Source organism: Nicrophorus vespilloides, unplaced genomic scaffold, assembly GCF_001412225.1.
Source record: "Nicrophorus vespilloides isolate i.1.1-1 unplaced genomic scaffold, Nicve_v1.0, whole genome shotgun sequence".
NCBI lineage: Eukaryota > Metazoa > Arthropoda > Insecta > Coleoptera > Silphidae > Nicrophorus > Nicrophorus vespilloides.
Window position 1 is genome coordinate 16,102 of NW_017097691.1, and position 25,030 is coordinate 41,131.

General features: G+C 25.1%; 1 protein-coding gene, 2 non-coding genes and 1 pseudogene across 3 annotated transcripts in view; 3 read left to right on the forward strand and 1 right to left on the reverse strand.

Moving 5' to 3' along the window:
- The window catches only part of LOC108560743 (proton-coupled amino acid transporter-like protein CG1139), a 31,446-nt gene extending 15,144 nt beyond the window's left edge, over positions 1-16,302 (reverse strand). The window contains exon 1 of the mRNA XM_017918412.1: positions 16,112-16,302. The gene's annotated coding sequence lies outside the window, so the exon portion shown is untranslated. The remainder of the gene's footprint in view (positions 1-16,111) is intronic.
- LOC108560742 lies at positions 14,146-14,484 on the forward strand (annotated as a pseudogene).
- Positions 16,303-22,444: 6,142 nt separating the features above from the next.
- Trnai-aau lies at positions 22,445-22,518 on the forward strand. Its single transcript has one exon. It is a non-coding gene; the product is annotated as a tRNA-Ile (tRNA).
- Positions 22,519-22,767: 249 nt separating this feature from the next.
- Trnai-aau lies at positions 22,768-22,841 on the forward strand. Its single transcript has one exon. It is a non-coding gene; the product is annotated as a tRNA-Ile (tRNA).
- Positions 22,842-25,030: the final 2,189 nt, after the last annotated feature.

The following is a 25,030-nucleotide window of genomic DNA, read 5'->3' on the forward strand; positions in this document are numbered from 1 at the left end:
TTCAGTATAGTACAGTTTCAAACAGTTTTATCAATAAAAATCTAAAAATTATAATAAATTAATAAAAAGTTGAAATTTCGTTTCTTTCCTAAAATATTAGACTTTATTGATTTTTGTTGTAATTATAGTAAAATCATCTTAAATTTGGAGATCGAAATGAACAAAAATATATAAAAATTGAGATTGTTCCTCTTTCAATAAGATTTATTAAATTTATTTTTTATTTTTTGTGATAATAATAAATTATAAAATAAGTTTCAATTTTTAAGTAGAATTAGACCAAAATAAACAAAAATTGAGATTTTATTTATTTTCTACAAGAAATACTTGATTTTATTGATTTTTTATACAATTGTAAATTATACAATCAACTTCAATTTGGAGACAGAAAAAGCCAAAAAAAACATACAAAAAATGAGATTTTATTTATTTAATAAAACAAATACTCAATTTTATTGAATTTTTTTTTGAAATACTAGGAAATTCAGGATTAATTTGGATACTAACATTGAGATTAATTCTCTTTCAATAAAATTTACTAAATATCTTGTATTTTCCTGCGATAATGATAAATTATATAATCAGCTTCAATATGGAGGTACAATTAGGCCAACGATGTTTTTTTTTATCAAACAAAAAATACGGAAAGTAACGTTGTTCAAACAGTGTAATTATGGGACGTTTTTTTTTTTGAAAACATAATTATAAAAAAAAGAATATATACGAGAGGTAACAAAAAAAAATTTAACAAATTATCTCGACTAATTAAATATAAATTAGAAGCTGTCGTATTTCCGTTCCACACTTTAGTCAAATCCGAGACGTCGAGTGCATCATCACATCAGTCAAACCCAAAATCTGACGTTGCATCACGTGAATGTGAGTATTGTTATTTTCTGTCACTCATTCTTATAACATTAGTAAACTTGTGTTAATCGATCCAAAAATTAGATTTTTTTACGTTTTTTGTTCACTGTTTTCTAATATTAGCAATAAGTCAATGATTTGCATTGATTTTCTAATATTTTATATTTTCCAAGTTAAATTTAAGATTAAAAGCAGTAAAATCGTAGATTAATGTATGCTCTATTTCTAAAATGTAAAGAAACTAATCACGCTTGAAATAGCTTTCATCATTTTTAAAATATATTAATATTAAAAATATGATGGATTGTGAATATTTGTAAAGGTAAGTAAATTAACAATAACCGATTGAATCTTATAAAGAATAAGTAATAATTAAAGAATAAAAAATGAGAATTATTTCGGAACTGAACCTAATAATTACATGTTTATTAAATATCAATAGTTTAAGGTTTAATTTAATCGGAAATCTAATTTCTACATAATATCTGTGACATGTGTCATGTGTCAAGAGAAATGTCATATTTCAAGTGCAATGTCATGTGTCAATTAAAGTTTTTGTAGGTTAAAGATATTTAATTTTAAAGCACACTCAATTTTAGTGACTTTTTTAAAGAAAAAAACACTAGTCTTAAATTTATTTAGTCTGATTTGTTGATATCAATCTCAATTCAATTTGATTTTTTAGTCTTCATATTTTTTTTTACTTTCTCTATTTTGTTAAAATTAAGTTAAAAGATATTAATTGATTTTGACGTATGTAAAATGTCATATGTCATGTGAAATTTCCAGGTTATAGATTAAAGTAATATGTCACATTTCAAATTATGTTTCAAAATGAAATTTATTATGAATAATTTTAATAAATAAGTAGATAAAATAACAATAAAAACTTCACACACGATTCGTTCAAGTACGCGCATTCATTTCATTGAACAAATTGCACTATTGAATATATTTTTAATTAATGTTTTTGTTTCTACTTCTAATTAATAATTATATTTTATCTATTGTGAAGTAGTTTTTTTTTTGTATATACCTGATTTGTAGATATCGTTCTCAATCCAATTTGATTTTTTAGTCTTTATTTTTTTTTATCTTTCCTAAATTTCTCTATTATTAGTATTTTTAAAGAAAGAGAAAATTGTAGTGTAATCTCGCACTACTCGTATGTTTTAATGACATTGACGTAATTGAAAACATTTTGGAGAAGGTTTTTATTGCCCTCAGATTTAAAGATTATCACGTATTAAAACTTGACTCGACTCGTCTTTACTTTTGCGGACTTTTATTCACCTGTGAATGTGAAATTCATGAAAGAAGAGTCATTTATATATATCCCTGCTCTGTAATAAAAACTCGGCTCCTCTAACAACAAATTATGAAATACTACTCAAATTTTGCTACAAAGGTCTCTATAAAAATTTATCAACTCTATAAAAATCTATAAAATTTAACATGATAGAGGTTGAACAAATGGTGTCAAGATACAATGACAAAATGTTGGTTTCACGATGAACGTAGATTAACTTTTGTAAGCTTGTTTTCAGTTTATTGCTTGAAAATAGTATGTAAAAAAATACATAAGGAAAAAAGTAGTGCAGTCTCATACAAGTCGTATACTTCAATGACATTGACGTAATTGAATACATTTAGGAAAATGTTTTTATTGCCCGCAGATTTAAGGATTATGTCGCATTTAGCTAGTAGTAGAATATACTACACTTTGCACACTTTTTTAACATATAAATAACTAACACCAATTTTGTTACTTTCAAACTTTTCCTAAAAATTATATTATAAAATAATTATTTTTACTGTGTAAACATATGATTTTTCTTTATGTAATTTCTCGAAATTGTAATTATATTAAATTGTCTCTTTTTATTGGAATACATAAAAAGATAAGAATTCTTTATAAAGATAAACATTGAAATATTTATATAGAAATTCACTTGCAGCAACGCACTTTCGTTCAACTATGTGTTTCGTCATTAGTAAAATATGCTGAATATCTTAGATAAAAGTATGATTTTCAAGTTTACTATTTCGAGTATTTCCAGTGAGATATGCGTTTGTTTATATTGAATATGTGTTTGTTGTTTGCGCGTATGAAGTCTGCGGCATTGAAATTAAAGGTGGAATTAACCATAAATAAAGTAGATAAAAAAAATACAATAAACACTTCATGCACAATTCGTTCAAGTACGCGTATTCATTTCATTCAATAAGTTATATTATTTAGTCCATGATTTTCTCTCTACTCCATTAATAATTATATTTTTTTAAGTACATTCATTTTGTATATGTAGGTTAACATTTGATATAAGAAACGATAGTAGTCATGTTGTCCATTACGTATTGGTTTGTGGTCTTAAATTAAGTTAAAAATTTTGCTAAAATTAATTGATTTTGGCTCTTAAATTCATATGTCAAAAGGAATGTCATGTGTCAAATGTAAATGACATTTCAATTGACACATGTCAAACATTTATAAGTAAAATAATATGTGAAATATCAAAATATGTGATTAAAACAAAAATAAACAATTCAAATACGTTTACTCATTGTATACAAAAAATAGATTTTTTGTCGCTACTTAATTAATAACTATATTTTATCTTTTTAAAGTAGTTATTTTTTTCTATATAGGTTAAAGTTTGTTTGGATTATGATGTAAGAAAAAATACATTAGTATTGGTTTTTGTTATCGTAAATTTTGTTAAAAGGAGTTAATTTACTTAACATTAATTTATTTTGAATTTGTGCGTATGTAAAATGTCATATTTCAAGTGAAATGACATGTGTCAAATAAAATATCATGTGTCCAGTAAAACGTTTATAAAACAAATTATGTATCAAAAACAAATGGATTATGAATAAAAAGATTCGAAAAAACAGTAAACATTTCATACACTATTTTGGTAAAATTTATTCTTCTTCTATAGCCTATACTTTTCTCATTGATTTTGACTGTCTACGTATATGAAATGTCATATAACAAGCGAAGTGTCATGTGTCAATTGAAATATCATATGTCCAGTAAATTGTTTAGAGGTGAAAGTTATACGTCAAAATATGTGTACAAAAATATATCAAGAGAAATGTCATGTGTCAATTAAAATATTTATTGGATAAAGTGATATGTCAAATTGTGTGTCAAAAACAAATCATCAATTTGATCAGAAAAGCAAAGGTTTCATTACGTATTGGTTTGGTGTCTATTCTGTATATTAGATCTGTCAACTAAAGTGAATAAAATTGCTTAAATCAATATGTCAAAATGATTATGTATAATTTTATAAACATAAATAAATATTGACTTAAAATTAATTCTATGCAATATCTAATTTATTTTACAAAACATGTCATGTGTCGAGGGAAATGTCATATGTCAAGTAAAATGTCATGTGTCAAGTGAAATATCATGTGTCCATTAAATTGTTTAGAGGTGAAAGTTATACGTCAAAATATGTGTACAAAAATATGTCAAGAGAAATGTCATGTGTCAATTAAAATATTTATTGAATAAAGTGATATGTCAAATTATGTGTCAAAAACAAATCATCAATTTGATCAGAAAAGCAAAGGTTTCATTACGTATTGGATTGGTGTCTATTCTGTATATTAGATCTGTTAACTAAACTAAATAAAATTGCTTAAAAAAATATGTCAAAATGATTATGTATAATTTTATAAACATAAATAAATATTGACTTAAAATTAATTCCGTGCAATATCTTATATATTTTACAAAATAGGTCATGTGTCAAAGGAAATGTAATATTCAAGTAAAATGTCATGTGTCAAGTGAAATATCATGTATCCAGTAAATTGTTTAGAGATGAAAGTTATACGTCAAAATATGTGTACAAAAAAATCATCAATTTTATCAGAGAAGCCTAAGTTCCATTATGTATTGGTATGGTGTCTTAAATGAAGTTAAAAGACGTTAATTAAGATTATTTTTAAAAACATGTCATATGTCATGAGAAATGTCAAGTTAAATGTCATGTGTCAATTAAAATATTTATTGGATAAAGTGATATGTCAAATTATGTGTCAAAAACAAATCATCAATTTGATCAAAAAAGCAAATGTTTCATTACGTATTGGTTTGGTGTCTATTCTGTATATTAGATCTGTCAACTAAACTGAATAAAATTGCTTAAATCAATATGTCAAAATGATTATATATAATTTTATAAACATAAATAAATATTTACTTAAAATTAATTCTATGCAATATCTAATTTATTTTACAAAATATGTCATGTGTCGAGTGAAATGATATATGTCAAGTGAAATGTCATGTGTCAAGTGAAATATCATGTGTCTAGTAAATTGTTTAGAGGTGAAAGTTATACGTCAAAATATGTGTACAAAAATATGTCAAAAGAAATGTCATATGTCAAGTTAAATGTCATGTGTCAATTAAAATATTTATTGGATAAAGTGATATGTCAAATATGTGTCAAAAACAAATCATCAATTTGATCAGAAAAGCAAAGGTTTCATTACATATTGGTTTGGTGTCTATTCTGTATATAAAATCTGTCAACTAAACTGAATAAAATTGCTTAAATCAATATGTCAAAATGATTATGTATAATTTTATAAACATAAATGCAGAAATGAGAGAAATAAATGTTACAAATGATGTATGTCAAGTGAAATGTCATGTGTCAATTAAAATAATTATAGATTAAAGTAAGCTATTCTGTTTATTAGATCTATCTATAGTATGTAACGTGTCAAATTAGAAGTTTATAGGTTAAAATAAGAGTTTGTTAATTAATTTATTAATTTATTTTAAATTAGTTAAAATTAATTCTATGCAAGATCTAATTTATTTTACAAAATATGTTATGTGTCAAGTGAAATGTCATGTGTCAATTGAAATATCATATGTCAATTTAAATATTTATAGGCTAAAGTAAGCTTTTCTCTATATTACATCAGTCAACTAAAGTAAATAAAACTGCATAAATCAATTTACATATATTAATGTTGAGTTACAACTTTTGTAAACAAAAAATCTATATATAAATGATGAAATTAATAATCGATTAGTATTATTTTTTGTATCGATTAAATCCATGCAAAATCGTTTCAAGTATTTAATTGCCGATTACTAATTAAAAAAAAATTGTTTACGTAATGAATGAAACATGTTGTAAAGATAAGTGGATATCTTACGAGAGGTTTATTTACTTGTATAATCGAAAAGTGTCCATTATGAAACGTAAGTGGCAATCGAGAGTACAGATTGTGCATCATTTTTACTAGGATTGCAACAAAAAAAAATGTTTGTCGATTTGCATTCATCCGAATTACGTAAACAATTTGTAAATTGGGTAATGATCGATATTAATTGAACGTGCAATTGTTTACGAGTGGCGCTCGTGTATAGTCGTGCACCTTTTGTTAATTAGAGAAATACACTTGATAGAGTAATGGAAAAAAAAAACAAGAAATGTGTTTCAGAATTTTCCACGAGATAAGACGGTTATTCTCAGTTCGAGAAGCCAGACTGAGAGACCAAGGTTTATTTACCGCGTCGTGAATACATTATTAGTTTAATACACTTTCTACCTTTTACAATTATGCTGCATGAATCGGATCATATCGATCGACATTTCGTAATGCCGATGAATATGTACATGAACTGGAGGGAACAGAGCTACTAAGGTCGACCAAATCCGCAACGTTGTTACGCAATTCCGTTTTGTACAATAAGACGGAGACAACATGTGCAAGTACTACTATGTAGTGTGTATAATGAAAATAGTGTCGTGTCGAAAACAATGCCCAATTAAATAAAATATAACGTACAAAACATATATGTTTATTAATGCTGAAAATCTGTAGTTTTTGTTCAAAATACATGAAATATTTTTAATTTAATTAAAATTATATAGTTTGTTTTTAATGAAAAAATCAAATAACAAATACAATAAACTGTAAAAGTATAATTGTGTAATAAATCCAAAAAAGATATGAAAGTTAAAAGATGTTAATTTATTTAAAATTTCTATTTATGTGAAATGTCATATGTCAAATTAAATGTCATGTGTCAAATGAAATATCATGTGTCCGTTTAGACGTTTATAAGTAATAAAAAATTTCAAATTATCTGTCAAAAACACACTGACTCCAAAAAGAAAATTTGTATTTTTATTGAAAATATATGAAATATTTTGAATTTAATTAAAATATGTAGTTTATTCTTATTGACAAATACAATCAAATAAACTGTAAAAGTATAATACTGTAATAAATTCAAAAAATAAATCAACGTCATGACAGTTAAAAAATATTAGTTTAGTTAAAATTAATTGTCAAAATTCAATGTTACATTACATTTCACTTGTCATTTGAAATGTAATGTGTCAAATGAAATGTCATGTATTCAGTAAAACGTTTGTTCTCATTGAACAAATCAATCAACAGAAGCATTATAATAAACTGTTAAAATATAATAGTGCAATAAATCCAAATAGAACTTAAGGTTAAAAAAGTTAAAAGTTGTTAATTAAGTTAAGATTTATTGATTTTGACTTTATACGTAAGTGAAAAGTCATATGTCAACTGAAATGTCATATGTCAAATGAAAAATCGTGTGTCCAGTAAAACTTTTAAAGATTAAAGTAATATGTCAAATGTATGTAAAATTCGTTCTTTCTATTTTCTCAGACGTTTTTTCTATAAGCACTAGCTCTGCGTTATTTTTAGGGTATTTACAGATAATTTTATACCAAAATTTTTTTTGACAAAACAAATGATTATAAAAATATATAAATTACAAATAAAATAACAATTTAAAAAAAATATTATCTTTTGAAAATTAAAAAAATTGGAGAAAAAAATAACAAACTGAAAATGAAAACAACAAAATAATTAATTATTTTAAATATATTAGCTAAAATTATGAAAAAAAATTGTCTATAAAAACTAAGTTTATTAGAACGTTTGAAAATATTAAAACTGGTTGAACCAATTGAAACATATCTAGTATTAACGTTGTCTTATTCAAAGTTCATTCAACTTGAAACGTTTAGCAACAATCTGATTGTTGTCCAATAGCCTGGATAATTTCAAAAAAATATATACAAATAAGTTATAAACTTAATATGTTTAAATCCTTGAAATGTTCTTGATTAATTCCGCAAAGTCGACCATAAAGATGTAGAGTCCTTGAACTTTCGTGTATGAATTCATGTAGCACTTTCCATTTGACACGATTATTCAAATACAGTGAACATAGTTTAAAATACCAATATGGAATAGTTTTATATGTTATAATACTAATAAAACTATTGCAATTTTCAACAAACAATTTCACGTGAACTTTCCAAAATATCATTTAATTTAAATATTTTGTTTATTAATTACATTCACTAATTAATATTATTCTGTTTATTAATATATTTGTTTGGTAAATTATAAAAGAAATGGAAATTTCATGTAAATTATGTGAAAAATTAATATTAATTAAATTGGAATTAAAAATCAATTACGTTTAAATTAATATATTGTTGAAATCTTCAAACAACATTTTCAATTGAAGAATATTTTAGGAAATTCAATAATTTTTCAAAAATCCAATATTACATAAAAAATAATTTATTAACTATAACAAAATATTACTATAATGATTTTGAAAAAATATTTCAATTTGACATAAAATCTATGTTAAAATAATGCAACAGATTAACTATTATCTATATAACATGTCATAAATATATTTTGTTAATTCAAAATCTACATGTCAATATCAAATCATGAAAAATTCTTCAATTTTATAAAAAAAAAACATCAATATTATTTAAAATTCCTAAAACATATAACGAGACTGTATAATCATATTACAAATATACAAATTTCATATAATTCCAATTTTCAAATATTTTAAAGAAAATTTCATCAAAATTATTTAAAATTACTAAATGATATAATAAGTCAGTATAAATATTCAATTAGATACAAATCAGCTAAGAGTATCAAGAAAATTTCATTTATATTCATATATTAGTGTAAATTCTTGAAATTTAAGAAAAATTCATGAAAATTATTTAAAATTTTTGAAAAAAATCCAATGGAAAATAAAATGTATGTTAATTAAACTTCTGAATTGCAATTCCATGTATTCCATTTATATGATAAATATGCAATTACTTACAAAGCAGCTACAAGAATCTTAAAAAAATAAAATTTATTTCAAATTCACGAATAATTGGAACTAATTACAATTGCTAATAAAAAATCGTCACGTTTCTCAAACAAATTCTTCAAATTGTATAAATTTGAATAAAATTGTCATAAAGGCAAAAAGTCTACAGTCTTAGCCCAAATTAGGAAGAATAAAATTCTAAAGGCTCCAAAATCAATAAATAATAAATAAATGTTTAAAAAATATCAAATTTACAATTTTGCATACAAAAATTTAATTTATCAAATCAATCAAGTTTCGAAATTAATTTTATCAAAATTCATATAGATTTTGTAAAAGATCCAATGGAAAAATAACTTTTATGTAAAGAAACAAAAGATTTGCAATTATCTTCTTTCAACACATTAAAAAAAATACAGACACTCAATTAAATACGAATCAGCTGCTGGAATCAACAGGATTTCTTATATTTTTTTAATTCGCGAATAATTCTAAAACAATTACAATTGCTAATTCGCATTCATTTAAACTTCTTTACACACAAATCAAGCCACGAACGAACAACATATCTGTCCCATCGTTTTTCCTTGAAAATTTGATACAATCTACATGCTTATGTAACATCTTTTAAGATATAATTTAACAAAATCTAGTTTTAAATGAAAACACGATGAATGCGGAATATTAATGAAATTATTAATAATCTATTTTTGGTGCAGTTATCGCACCAATTATTATTCATTATTCTGTAATGAAAAAATATGAAACAGATACATTTTTTTTGGATAATAACTACATACAATTATTGTTATTGTCCATGAGGCACAATTCGCGTAACCTTCTTGTCCTGGAAAGTTAGTAAATCGTGTTGTTGATTTATTTTCTAGGTGTTACGTAAACATATCACTTTACCGGAACAACCTCAAACCGCATTTATTTTAAGTGAACATATTTTTGATACAAATAACAAATTTGATTATGCAACTTATTTTCGTGCTCAAAATTGTTAATTTAAACTATACTCGCATTGTTTGTGTAACGAATTTTATAAGCTTTGGTCAACGAGTAAAGCAATTATTGACAAATTAACAATCTCTTCAAAATTACTTAAATAAAAGAAACAATAGGAAAAAACACAAAAGTTATAAGATGAATTGCAAAAAATTAAAGCTCCATCAATACCTCGCATAGTGCGGGTAATCGGTTCCAATATCCCGGGCTAATCGAGGACTTTAAAACCGCATACTTGACTAGAGAGACAAAAAGTTTAGTTTGTTTTGAAATTTCCAAACCGTACTATATTAAATCCGGACTGATCGAAGCTAGTAGAACTCTTTGAAACTAATCGAGAACTTTAAAACCGCATCAAAAGAAACTTGACTAAGTAAGAAAAAACATTTATTTATGTATAAAAAAAAAATAATTTTCTGTAGTAATTTTTAAAAATTTATTTTTACTTTGCTCAACTAAAGTTTAGTTTGTTTTGAAATTTTGAAATCGTACTATATTGAATCCGGACTGATTGAAGCTGATGGGACAGTTGAAAATTAATCGTACTGATCGAGGACTCTAAAATCGCATAAGAACAGACTTGTCTAAAAGGAAATAATCGTTAATTTGTGTATAAAAACATAAATTTCTGTAGTAATTTTTAAGGATTTATTTTCACTTTGCTCAATTAAAGTTTATTTTGTTTTAAAATTTTCAAACCGTACAATATTGAGTCCGCACTGAACGAGGCTAGTAGTACTATTTGAGACTAATCGTACTAACCGAGGACTGAAAAACCACACAAAATGAGACTTGACTGGAGAGAGACAAAACGATCATTTATGTACATGAAAAATATTTTTGTGTAGTAAATTTTTAAAACTTTATTTTTAATTTGCTCAAATAAAGTTTAGTTTGTTTTGAACTTTTCAAACCGTACTATATTGAATCCGGACTGAATGAAACCAGCAGGACCATTTGAAATTAATCGTACTAATCGGGGTATCCTAAACCACATAAAAACAGACTTCACTAAAGCTGGGAAAAAACCTTTTATGATGGAAAACAATAATTTCCTGTAGTAATTTTTAACAATTTATTTTTACTTTACTCAAGTACAATTTACTCTATTGAATCCGTACTGATCGAGGCTAGTAATACTCTTTGAAACTAATCGTACTAATCGATTACTGTAAAACTGCACAAAACAGACTGAACTAAATAGAGAAAAAAACGTTTATTTATGTATAAATAAAATAATTTTCTGCAGTAATTTTTAAGAATTTATTTTTACTTTGCTCAAGTAAAATTTTGTTTGTTTTGAAATTTTCAAACCGTACTATATTGAATCCGGACTGATTGAAGCTAGTAGGACTATTTGAGACTTGTTAGATGAAAAAACGGTCATTTATGTATTCAAAAATAATTTTGTGTAGTATTTTTTAGAATATATTTTTAACTTTGCTGAATTAAAATTTAATTTGTTTTAAAATTTTCAAACCGTACTATATTGAATCCGCACTGATCGAAGCCAGTAGGACTTTTTGAAACTAATGGTATTTTGAAAATTTCAAACCGGACTAATCGAAGCCGGATTATGCGAGTAATATTTTTTATACAATCATTTAAAATTATACTTCCAAAACTATTGTTTATGATTATATTTTCTTTTATATCTTCAGTTCTTGCAAAACTGAAATGAATTATCGCTATATTGAATTCAACTTATGTTATTTACGAATCATTGTATGTAAATAATACTGTGGAAATATTCTTGCGAAACCGAATCTTTCTTCTAGACGTAAATCATTGTTAAATAGATTCATTATATTATAAATGTTAACCACAAATTATATTATCGTTAGATTTTCATCACGTATTATTGATTTAAACTAATCTTATTTTTAATATTAATGATTATTTCTTGTAAATCTAGACTATAATATCATAGTTTAGATTTGATACAAATCTACGTAATCATCATTGAATCTATATTTTTATTGAAAATAATTGAAAAAAAAACTTAATTTGTGTAACTGATAATGATGTTTTATTGATTCAATTTTTTGTGATTTTTCATTTATATTTTTTTAAAATAATTACATTAATTATGAACGAGTATTTAGATTTGTATCACTCACAAAATGATTTATAAATACATCATTAACTCGCATAGTGCGGGTAATTGTTTATGCTGACATCTAAATCTGTTTGAAACCGGACTAATCGAGGACTTTTAAAAAGGTGTATTAATTTTGCTTTTGAAAATTTCAAACCGTACTTCAATTAATCCGGACTGATCGAAACCTCACTATTCGAGGTATTGCTGTATTTTGAAATTGTATTAATTCGATCATCTTCTTGCAATATGTTTATTTCTAATAGTTGCGTTCTTTAATATAATTAGAATTTCGCACACACAAATCTTTTTCAATAAATTTGCTTTTTTTTACAAATTACATCATTGAAATCTGCATAGACTTATTTGAAAATTTCCATCAATTTTGCAAATTATCTTTTAAGTAAATTTTTCTTTTTAAATGATAAATTATTATTCAATTATTAATTTCATATCTCCATGATTTCAATTGATGTTTAGTAGAAAGAATAAAACAATAAAATAATTAAAAAAAAAATAGATCTACTTGAATTTGTTATCTGGTATTGAACGTATTGAATATTGTATAATGAATGGAATATTTGAGAAAACAAACCAGATTTTAGATTAATTACATTATTTTATTAAAATTTATTATCTATTTAATGGCACTTGCATACAATATGTAAATCTGCCTAAACACTTTGTTTTTAAGTATATTTAATATAATAGAAATACTGTTTATTTTTTTATTCTATTTATTTACAATTTTCATTAGTTTTTGAGGCTAACGACCAAATTCTTTCTATTTATTTTATTTTATAATAATTTCTTCCTCTGATTCAATCTACACATCTACAATATTAGCATAGAGTAATAAAAAATATGATAAGATTTTGTCTATTTGATTTTATTTATCTGATCGTTATTTGGTTTTAATCGCTTTCCTAACGCCTCTTGATAACAATATAATAAATTAAATTTTGTAACAGATTTCTTGTTACAATATAACGATAATGAAACCATTGTCCCAGTTTCATATTTCCTATATAAATCAGTTTACTATTGATTATTTCGCTGTTCGTGTTTTCACTTTTGCAATTTTGTTATATTAATAATATCATTAATGCGGGCAGAACGTTTTGTTATGTAGCTAAAGTAATGTAATAATTAAAGGAAAATTCCTTTAATTGTTACTATTTATTTCATATTATTCCTATTTTTTACTTCAGTAATGCTGATAAGGTTTCTAAATTGTAATATTGAGCTTTGAACAACTAGACTTTATTATATAATAATATATAAAGACTGATTTAATTTTATTTAAACGTAACGAAAATAAGATTACAGTGGAACCTCGCATAATGAGCATTTCGCTAAACGAGCAAAATTAATTGTAAGAAAAATTACTCGCTTAACGAGCGATGTTTCGCATAACGAGTGACGATGAGAAGAAAAGTCCCGGATTGCGTGCCTGTTACAACATTTTTAAAACTTTTGTACACATTTTAAGTGTATTTTTGAATATGTTTCACCATACGAGTAAAAATCCGGAAATTTTGGATTAATCTCGTGATGCGGGATTTCACTGTATTTCGTTATAATACAGTCAAAATTAGATTTCAGTTTCTGACGTTATAACCGATTTGTTAAATATAATAATCGCTATAACCGATTTTAAGTGATATGAACTAGAAACATAATATAATTGTTGCAAAATCAATGCAATTTTATAATATAAGATGATTCAAGGTTTGTAGAAGTATTTGTGTCAATGAACCAAAATTCAAGGTTTAGCAAAATGGTATTGAATAAGTTTTAGTATTAATAAATAAACCTGCAGAACGTTTGTGTAATTTAATAATGTTTTGGTTGTAAATAATCAGTCATTAATATACAAGCTGGCGCAAAAGTAATGTCATAATTTGAATTGACTGCCATTTTTTGCAAATGGCGCCGAATGTCACTGTGCTTTGACATTTATGATGTAGAAGTATATTGAATTAGTTGTCAGCAAGCCATGGAGCGATACACACCTCAAGAAAGTGGATTTATTGTTACTGCTTATTTGACAAATTTTCAGTCTGTTGTTTAAACGCAACGTGAATTTCATCGTCGTGTTCCATGTGCTCGAACAAGCGTTTGGCTGAGCGCCTCGTCCAAGCTGAGTTTTTTTAAATCTCGCGTTTACCACAACAAACCACGAACTTTGCAAGACTTGAAAACTATCATTGAAGAAGAATTCGCCAATTTGGAGCCAGATGTTTTGTGAGCAACAATTGAAAATGCCATAAAACGAGCGAATTTATGCATCAATTCGTGAGGTGGCCATTTGAACGATATATTTTTTTTCAAGTAATGTCACCAATTTTACACTTTCAAATAAACTTTTGATGAAAACGGAGCTCTTTTTTTTTTCATTTTTAACAAAATGGCAGCCAATTCAAATTACATCATTATTTTTGCGCCACCTTGTAGAAACTTTACATTTCTATGCATAATTCAACTAATTTATTATGTAATTGCCTATAATTGAATTGAAATAACTTATATTATTAATTAACTTACAACTGAAATATTAATTTAGATATTGTTGTATTGAATTGTATAATATTTTAGCTGAAATATTTACCAATAAATATTAAAAAATAATTAATTAAATTAAAATTTGAGACAATATTTAATAGAAAGACAAGTTTCTGAATTACAAACATAAATTTTAAATAATTTCTGATTTATAGAGTTTCAGTGTTTTAATTTTACTTTACTTATTTACTTCTTTCTGTAAACATTTTTAATCAAAATATTTTGAATAATTACAAATTTTGATAGTTTTTCAAATTTCTCAAATTTAACAACGTTTTATATAAATACAAATTTTCACTTCTCTTTTTGCTGATAATATATATTTTCATTTAATTTTCTATTAATTATAAAAATATTAGGAAAATTTTGTTCAAAGAAAAAAAAATATATCTTTGTATATATTATAATTTTATAAAAATTTAGAATTAACGATAGTTTTGTTAATTGCAAGTAATAATGATATTATTTGAAGTTAATATATGTAGAACCAGCATTGGTTTTGTTAATTAATATTTTGTATGACTGATTTTACAAGTAATAATGATTTGGATTTAATTTTCTATTATTGAAAAAAAAATGTATATCTTCTTATATATTCTAATTTCTCTAGATTACAATAGAAATATATAGTAAAGAATAGTTACTTCAAGTTAACATATGTAGAATTAACGATACTTTTGTTAATTGCAAGTTTTTACGAGTAATTCTACAAATAATATAAATTTTAATTTACTTTTCTATTATTTAAAAAAAAATGTATATTTTCTTATACATTGTATTTATTTATTGCAATTTAGTGAAATATGCAGTAAAGAATAGTTACTTGAAGTTAGCATATGTATGAATTTACGATGGTTTTGTTAATTACATTTTTTTACTACTTTTTTACAGGTAATAATGATTATACTTTACTTTTCTTATAATTAAAAAATAAAATGTGTAGTTTTACGAATGTTTAAAATTATTACCAACAGAATGGATTAAATCCATAATAAAAAAATAGAAAATACAAGAGATTTACTGCTTAGATTTTTTTAATAAAAATTCTTCACTAGATACAAAAATATCTGAAATTTATCAAAAAAATGTATATCTTCTTATATATTCTAATTTTTATTGTAATTTAGATAAATAATTAACGATGGTTTTGTTAATTTTCTTATAATCAAAAAAGAAAATGTGTATATATTCAAATTTTGATCGTATAAATACATTGTATAAGAATTATTAGCAAAGTAACAGTTAGTAATGTAGAATTAACAATGGTTTTGTTAATTACTAATATTTACGACTGGTTTTACAGTTACTACAGTGTTTCTATTTGTTTCGTTTTCCAAAATTTACTTTTTTAAATTAAAATTAAAGAAATAGTTATAATATAATAATAAAGAATTATTTACCTTTTCGGATTGTTCTTTTACAGTGAGAATTGGTTTGCACAGTAGTAATAGTAGTTGTAGTAGTAGCAGCCGATCCGGTATATTCGCATGCGATTGATTGCAGAGCACCGACAATGAATGTGAACGTGCGGCGTTATGGAGTGTGTATTAGTAGTATCAAAACGAATGCATGAATTTTAACCGGACTGTAATATTATAGAAGGGGACCCCGGCCAGATTTTTAAGTACGTGTAATAATGTAATTTACAACGATGTCCCAGAACCTCTCTCACTCACTCACTCTCACTCGTATTTACATCTGCAACTATCTTATTTCAACATTCTTGAGACGTTGATATCGAGAAGGATCATCGTTAACGGAAATCGTCCTCGCGCCAAACCCATCCGCACTCATGATCATCCTTTAATCGACATTAATTACAAACGATCGCATCTACTCATCTCAGGGACACAAAACATAAGCACATGTATCATGATCTAATAGGATAATCGTTTAATTGATGCTCGGACGAAGGGATTGCATCCTTAAGGAAACACTTACTTCTTGTCTTACACAACATCTAATTCATTAAATTATTATTAAATTGTTTTTAATGAACATTGACTTTCTTCAGTTAATATGAGGATGAGAACTACGAAAGTAGAAGAGATTTAGTATTTTAGTCAGTATCATAAGATTTTCTTAAAGCAGCAACAAAGCGATTTGATAATTGCCAAAGAGAAGGATTGTAATCAATAAAAACATACTTAATTTGTATCATAAATGCAAATTGTTAAATTAGTCTTAATAAAAATGATATTTATTCAGTTGATACAATTGTTTATAATTATTAATATTATAATGGATTAAATCTGTATTAAAAAAATAATTTGTATCTAAATATGAATTTTATACAATTCTGCTAAAGAATGTTCTTCAGTAGCTGCAAAAAAATATGTCAAAATTCCAAAGAAAGTGGATATTTTATTGAAATCTTTCATATTGAAGTAGAAAAATTAATTAAAAACATTCTTTAATTAATAGGTTTTAACCATTTATTTTAACAAAAGCTTTTTTTGAGGCACAAGAAACGTACATAAAAATTGTTTTAAATATTTCATTTCTATCATATAAAGCTAATTAAATAAATAATTAATATATTAGTCTCAATGAAAAAGATATTTTTTTCAGCAAAAATATAGTCCAAATCTTTTAGATAATTTTTAATAATTATATTGTTCAGAATTTATTTTGCTCAAGATTCTTCAGTAGTTACAAAAATATGTAAAAATGTCCATTAATATGGATAAAGTATTGAACTATAGATTTCAGTCATTAAAATCTTGCAACTTCTAGTAGAAAATTAAAGGAAAATACTTTAATACAATTAATTACTGAAGTTAGTAACAATTTCCATTGATAAAAATAAACTTTTTTTTAAAATTCATAATTACAAATCAAAAAACTGATTGAAATATTTCTTATAACAAAAATAATCATCTATTCATTCTCAACAAAAAATTATAAAAATTGTGAATAAAAATGATTCAATCCTTAAGAAACTGTATGTGTTTCATTTTGATCAATTATTTGTAAAATTAATACAAATAAAACATAAATCATTAATAAAATATTGAATAATAATGTTGAATTCATTAAAATCAGTAGTTAGTGTACTCAAGTATAAAAGTAAATGAAAAATTCTTTAATTAACAAATTTCTCTTGATAGAAATTAACTTTTTTTTCTAGATTCGAATTACTAATCGAAATAATCTTATTATTTTAGAAATGTTTAGTAAAGTATTTATACAACTCATTTATTAATGTATTATTTTATTTAAACAGAAATTAAAAAAAGTATAGAAAAATTGTACATTAAAATGATTGAATCTTTAAGAAACATAGTGTATTACATGTAATTAATTAAAGTTGTTGACATTTTGACATTACGAGAATGCTTTTTTTTAGATGAAACAAAATAATTAGCAAATTAATTGATTGAATCCTTATGAAAGCAATTACTTGAAGACTTATAATCTAATTGCTATAGTACTTATAAAAACATAAGAGAATTTGCAATATTTTATCTTAGTTCGAGACATTCATCTAATTAATTACATCATGAACGATTTGTTCTATTATATATTTTTATTTAGTTTCAAAATATAATAAAGGTAAATAAACAAGCAAATTCGCAGAATTATTAATAAAATATTTAATTTGATGATTTATTTAGTTGGTGATTCAATTAATCATTAAGAATACAATTAAAAAGTTGTTATAAATTTTATTAATTATATAATGAAATTCAACTATTTATAGATTCAAATTTAGTTAAAGTTTCATCAATCTAATGAATGAAATTATTAATAATATATTGTTGTGTATACGATCTTTCTAAACTAAAGTATTTGACCATTAAAATTGTGTTTTTTTTAAGAAAAAAATTGACAAATTTTAAATAAAATTAAGTTTTCTTCGGCCTCAATGGAAATATTGAAATTGTTGTGATTACAATAAATGTAAAATATTAATCTATGTAGTATACTAACCTTCAATATTTGATCTGGAAAAATTAGTATCTCGTGACATAATAAATTTAGTATATTAATGTGGAATAGATGACGCTCTTAATAAATATATAATATATGTGGAATTTCATAGTTCTGACAAATCACAGTTTATTTTTTTTATAATAATTTGTAGCATTCTCAGATTGCGTGATTTTTGTAAATTGAATGGATACAATTGGTCGAAGATAGCTCGATTCATCGTCGAAGAAAGTTTCTCAATGGATTCCTCCGATACTTTCCAACGAATTAGCGTGAATGTTCTAATGAATTTAGTTCTTACGAATTCCAGCAAGTGTCAAAGAAAAAGAAAAACCGATAATCATATTTCTAATCGTTATCAATGCAAAAATGTTTACTACAAATGACAGTTGAATTGTCATCGCTGTCAAATTAACGACATGTCAATAGTTTGTTTACAGAAAAATAGTTGTTAAAATTACTATAGCAACAATAACGAAGAATATTCAAATTAACCGGAGTAATTTCTTGTAAGTTAATAAAAACAGAAACATGAACATATCTTTATTTTTATTATTTTGTTGATAAAATGTTTACTACAAATGACAGTTAAACTGTCATTGCTGTCAAATTAACAAATATTCTTTAATGACTAGTTATTAATAAAAAATGAATCCTTAAGAAACTGAGAGTGTTTGAGTATTTTTTTTACAATATTAGTATTAATGAAAATGATATTTTTCAGTTCTATATGCAAAAATGTAGCACAAATCTTTTGTATCTAAATAATTATAATATTGGTATTATGTAGTAATGATTTATTATTTTGTTGTTAAAAAGTTTACTACAAATGACAGTTGAACTGTCATCGCTGACAAATTAACCACATGTCAATTTGTTTACACAAAAATAGTCGTTAAAATTACTATAGCAACAATAACAAGAATAATCAAATTAATTCTAGTAATTTCTTGTAAGTTAATAAAAACAAAAACATAAACTAAGCTTTATTGTTATCATTTTGTTGTTAAAATGTTCACTACAAATGACAGTTGAACTGTCATCGCTTCCAAATTAACAACATGTCAATAGTTTGTTTACACGAAAATAGTCATTAAAATTGCTATAGCAACAATAACATAAATAATTAAATTAACTAGAGTAATTTCTTGTAAGTTAATAAAGACAGAAACATAAACAAATCTGTATTTTTATTATTTTGTTGTCATAATATACACTATAAATTACAGTAAAACTGTCATAGCTGTCAATCACATGTCAATAATTAATGTATAATTGACTTTATAAGAATATTTGAAAGTAACAACTCAATAATATGTATTAATAAAGTAGACTTTTTTAAATGATTCAGTGTTATAAATAATGACTATGCAATACATTAATTACAACATCATCTTTTGTTGTCATTGTTTACACAAAAAATAGACGTTAAAATTACTATAGCAACAATAACAAGAATAATTAATCAAATTAACTCAAGTAATTTTTTGTGCACATTTTAAGTTTCGAGAAAAAACAAAAGAAATGAAAATTCTCCGAGGTGCGAATTTCTTAATCAAACGTGCGGCAAATAATCGAAGAATGCGTCCTAGAAACAACAGCACTGAAATAATAAGTAACAAAAAGAATGAAAAAATAAACTAATTTCGTCCCGCGCATATCGTAATCAGCATTGAGAATTTCGCTCTAGAATTGTGAAAATCTTGATAATAACACACACACACAAAATATATGAAACGTTCAATTTCAAGTACAACGATTTTGTTTATTGTTTCAATTATTTGTAATACTTGATATGATTGGAAATAACAAACATTTGAGAATATTAGTAATTAATGTAGACATAAACAAATTATGAAAGTTTAAAGATTGAAATTTTACAATTATTTTAATATTTGATCTGATTTAAAATAACACAAATTTAAGAATACAAAAATCTCACACAGTGCGTATTTGAAAATTTCTAAAAAAAAATGTTATTTTTAATTTAGTTCCTCAATTAGTACGGTATCAAATAGTCCAGTATAACCATAGTGCTGTAATTAACTTTTTTTTAAATTAATAGACTCAATTGATTTATTTATTATCATCAAATGATAACAAAAAAAAATTAACAAAATGTAACAAATCAAACTTGATGGAATTTTCCCCACAAACTTTGTCTACTACTTTATGAAAATTTTTATCGCCTCAGCACGAGATACGTTTATCTAAATGTGAATATTGTTTATGATTTACATCGCTGATTGCATGCACTTATTACCATTGATTTTTCACACATTCTATTTACTTAATAAATCAAAGCTTAATTTGATTGCATAAGCTCACGCACAATTCTTGGAACCGGACGTCTTCACAGAACGAAGACGAAAATTCTCTAAGACGCACATAGATCAAAACGTTTCACATTAAATTGTATATTGTATAAATTGATGTATTGAATAAACGTTACGTAATCGTTCGTGCCGAGGTTGCAACTGCAGACCTTAACAGTTCCGTTTATGGCAGACAGGAAGTGTTATCCAACTAAAGGGCAATTAACAAGGTCTTCTTGGATACAACATGAAACAGTATATTTTATTATATGTTGGTGTTATTATTATAATCATAACCTTCAACTGTCATGTTGACATCTTAACAATGTAAAGATTGATACTTTTTGACAATTGATTAATTTTTGTTTTATCTTTAATAATTCTTTATTTATTTACTTAATAAATCTCATACTTACAATTAATTATGTAATAAACATATACAGACTCAAATTCAACCATTGTCTACGAACTATTTTGGTATACTTAGTAGTACTTTATGAGATTAAGTAGAATATTATGAAATAAAGATGGTATTATATAAAAACAAGATGAAAACGTATTTGAAGATGAAAAAGTGTAATTTTAAATAATTTGCTATTGTTTAGAAATTATGATTATGATTATGATTGATATGATTATTTCATTTATATTAATTATTTTCTTGTTGAAATGTTCACTACAAATGACAACAAAACTGTCATCGCCGTCAAATTAATTACCAACCACATGTCAAATTAGTGGTATATTGTAACCATAACTTTCAACTGTCATGTTGACGTCTTAACAATGCAAATATTGAATTTTTGTTTTATCTTTATTTACTTACATAATATTGAACGTATTTGTATTTATTGTTTGATTTTATGTTTAAATTTTTTCATAAAAAGTTTGGAGTAAATATTAAATTGAAAGGTGATGGATAATTCTAGACTAAATAAGACTAATTAAATGTAATTCCTGAAGTTGAGCAATATGTGTTGTGTATTTTATATGGATAGGTGATCGAATCTTCAAAACTATAGTTAAACAACGTTTGAAGTGGATAGTAGATGAATGGTGATTTATATTTTTAGACTATATACTATAACTAAGGTGAAACAAAATATAATTTGGATTTTATGAATAGGTGCTTCATAATAGACCAATAGAAAGAAATCTTCATAGTTAAGCAATATCTGACATTTATTTTATATGAATAGATGATTTATACTAAATAATTCGAATAGATGCACTCTTCTAAGTTAAGCATTATCACACATAGATTTTACATGAATAGGTGATAAATACGTCTTAACTAAATAATAAGAATAAAAAGGATTCTTCGTAGTTAAGCAATATCAAAAATACATTTGACATGATTAGGTGATACATTCTTATAAACTAAATAAGACGAATATAAAATACTCTTGTAAGTTATGAAATCTTAAGTCTAGATTCTAGAGATACTCTTCCGTCGGATTTTTTTCAAATTATTGGATTATATCAGGCCCATTAGCTCAGTTGGTTAGAGCGTCGTGCTAATAACGCGAAGGTCGCGGGTTCGATCCCCTCATGGGCCACATAGATTTTGCAAAAAGTTAATATTCTATAACAGTTGTAGCCAAACTTTTTACAGTCATTTACCTTTTCTTAATATAAAAAAATTGAAAGATTCTGAATCATAATACATAATATATATATACAATATTTTATTTATTACTTGGGTCACAACTAAATTCTTGAAGAGCCGCATGCGGCTCTCGAGCCACAGTTTCAATAATCTGTCTTCTGTCATTTGGCAGAATCTATCAAATTTTGGGTTGTTATCAGGCCCATTAGCTCAGTTGGTTAGAGCGTCGTGCTAATAACGCGAAGGTCGCGGGTTCGATCCCCTCATGGGCCACATAGTTTTTGCAGAAAGTTAATATTTTATAATATAGCGTTTCTCAACCTTTTTTGCCATGCAACGTAATATATTTGTTTACAGTTGCTCAGTAACCCAATTGCGCTAAGAGTATTTCACCGGATTCTCACTTTGACAAAATGTGACAGCTGTCATTTCATCACCCATTTAACGTGTCCCATAGGTTGAGAAACGCTGATCTTGATTAAATGAAACAAATAGAATAGACTTTCTGGTAGAATATCAATAATTTTCTAAAGAATCTAAATTTAAAACTACTACACAGCATCACTAAAAAATGTATAATTTACACATATTTGTACTTGTTTCTATAGTAAATTTCGTTTTTTCTACCAAATTATAATTCTTTATTAACTTTGTAATACACTTATCACTCATTAAAGATATTTTACTTGACTTTCTTAAGAAATATCTTTAGATTTTGTTGCATGATTTAACTAAAATAGTTGAATAATTCACATTTGTAGAAACTAGCTTACACATGAACGTACACAAACACACTATGTACTACATAATAACAAGATCATTATTAATTGCCCAAAAATATAAATAAATGTATACCTTGAGCAGCATTTTATCAGTGTGTAGAATTTAACACGACGATTCACAAAAAACTAGTGTTTTTGACGAATCCTCGAATTCATACGGAATATCTTTTAGTCTGCATAAACCTTGAACAAAAAAAAATAAATGAAAAGAAATAGAGAGTAACAAAAATTCTGCAATCGTTCGTGGCCATCAGAATAAAATTTCGATCAACTATTTTGCAGTTCACTTTAAGTGCGCACCGCAAACCAAGTGGATCACTGTGACGAAACACGTCTTCAGCGTTGACGTGTTGAATAAATTTTTATTGAATCAAATGAAAAATAAGTGATTTATTTTGATAATTTTATAAGGTAAGTTGATATTTGTATTAATAATTATTATTATGTGTATGTGAGACAATTTATATAGATGATCTAAACTTATAGTTCATTTTAAATTAATAATTAGTTCAAGCGAATTATGACATGATTTACTGACAATGTTAATAATAATTGTATTAAGTAGGACGTGAAATTGAAAACAAGGCTTTGTTGGTTGCCTATCAAATTGTTAATCCCAAAATTGACACAGTTTTAAATTTGCAAATATGTAAAAATATTTTTTTATTTGGTAGAAAATCAAGTTTTAAGTACTTATTTACAATTTTTAAATTGAACAAATACTAAAATTCACCTAAAACTATAATAAAATTGTGTTAAAAATATCAAAAATACTGAAAATCTTAATAAAAATAAACACGTTTGATGTGTTTACATATAATTAACAATTATTTTCTTTCATAAACTTATTTTTGTATTTCCCAATAATGTAATCTTCACTAACCATCATAAAGAAAACAAAACAATTATTTATAGAATAAAAATAGCGTGTTTTCGATCATCTCAACGATTCCTGTCAACACATGATAAAAATTCCATTGTTACATAATTAAATGCATCCAATTTAGAGATGTTTTTATTATATTATATAAAAACGTTTCTCAACTTATTTCCCGCTTAACACAACATATTTGTTTGTAGTTATAGTGCAATTCAAATGCTATTGGTTCCTCACTTTGACATAAGTTGACAGCTGTCATTTCGCAATTGACCCAACAAATTTGTCTGTAGTTGTATTGCAATTTAAATGCTATTAATATTTCACAAGTTTCTCGCTTTGACATAAGTTGACAGCTGACATTTCGCGATTCACCCAACATATTTGTCTGTAGTTGTACTGCAATTAAAATGCTATTAGTTTTTCACCAGTTCCACGCTTTGACATAAGTTGACAGCTGTCATTTCGCGATTGACTCAACATATTTGTTTTGTAGTTGTACTGCAATTCAATTGGTAAAAGTATTTCACCAATTCCACGCTTTGACATAAGGTGACAGCTGTCATTTCGCGATTGATTTCATAAATTGACACGGGCCATAGGTTGAGAAAAGCTGATGATTTATACTAATAATATTTATTGTAACAATAAATTACAAAATTAAAAAAAAAAACTTTCAAGAACAAAAAAAAATCAACCGCTGCAAAAGGCTATTGACTATAGGTCCTTTTGCCCCGTTTTATAGTAATAAATACAAATTGTTGGATTAATTTACACTCGATGTGTACTTGGATTAAAAATTA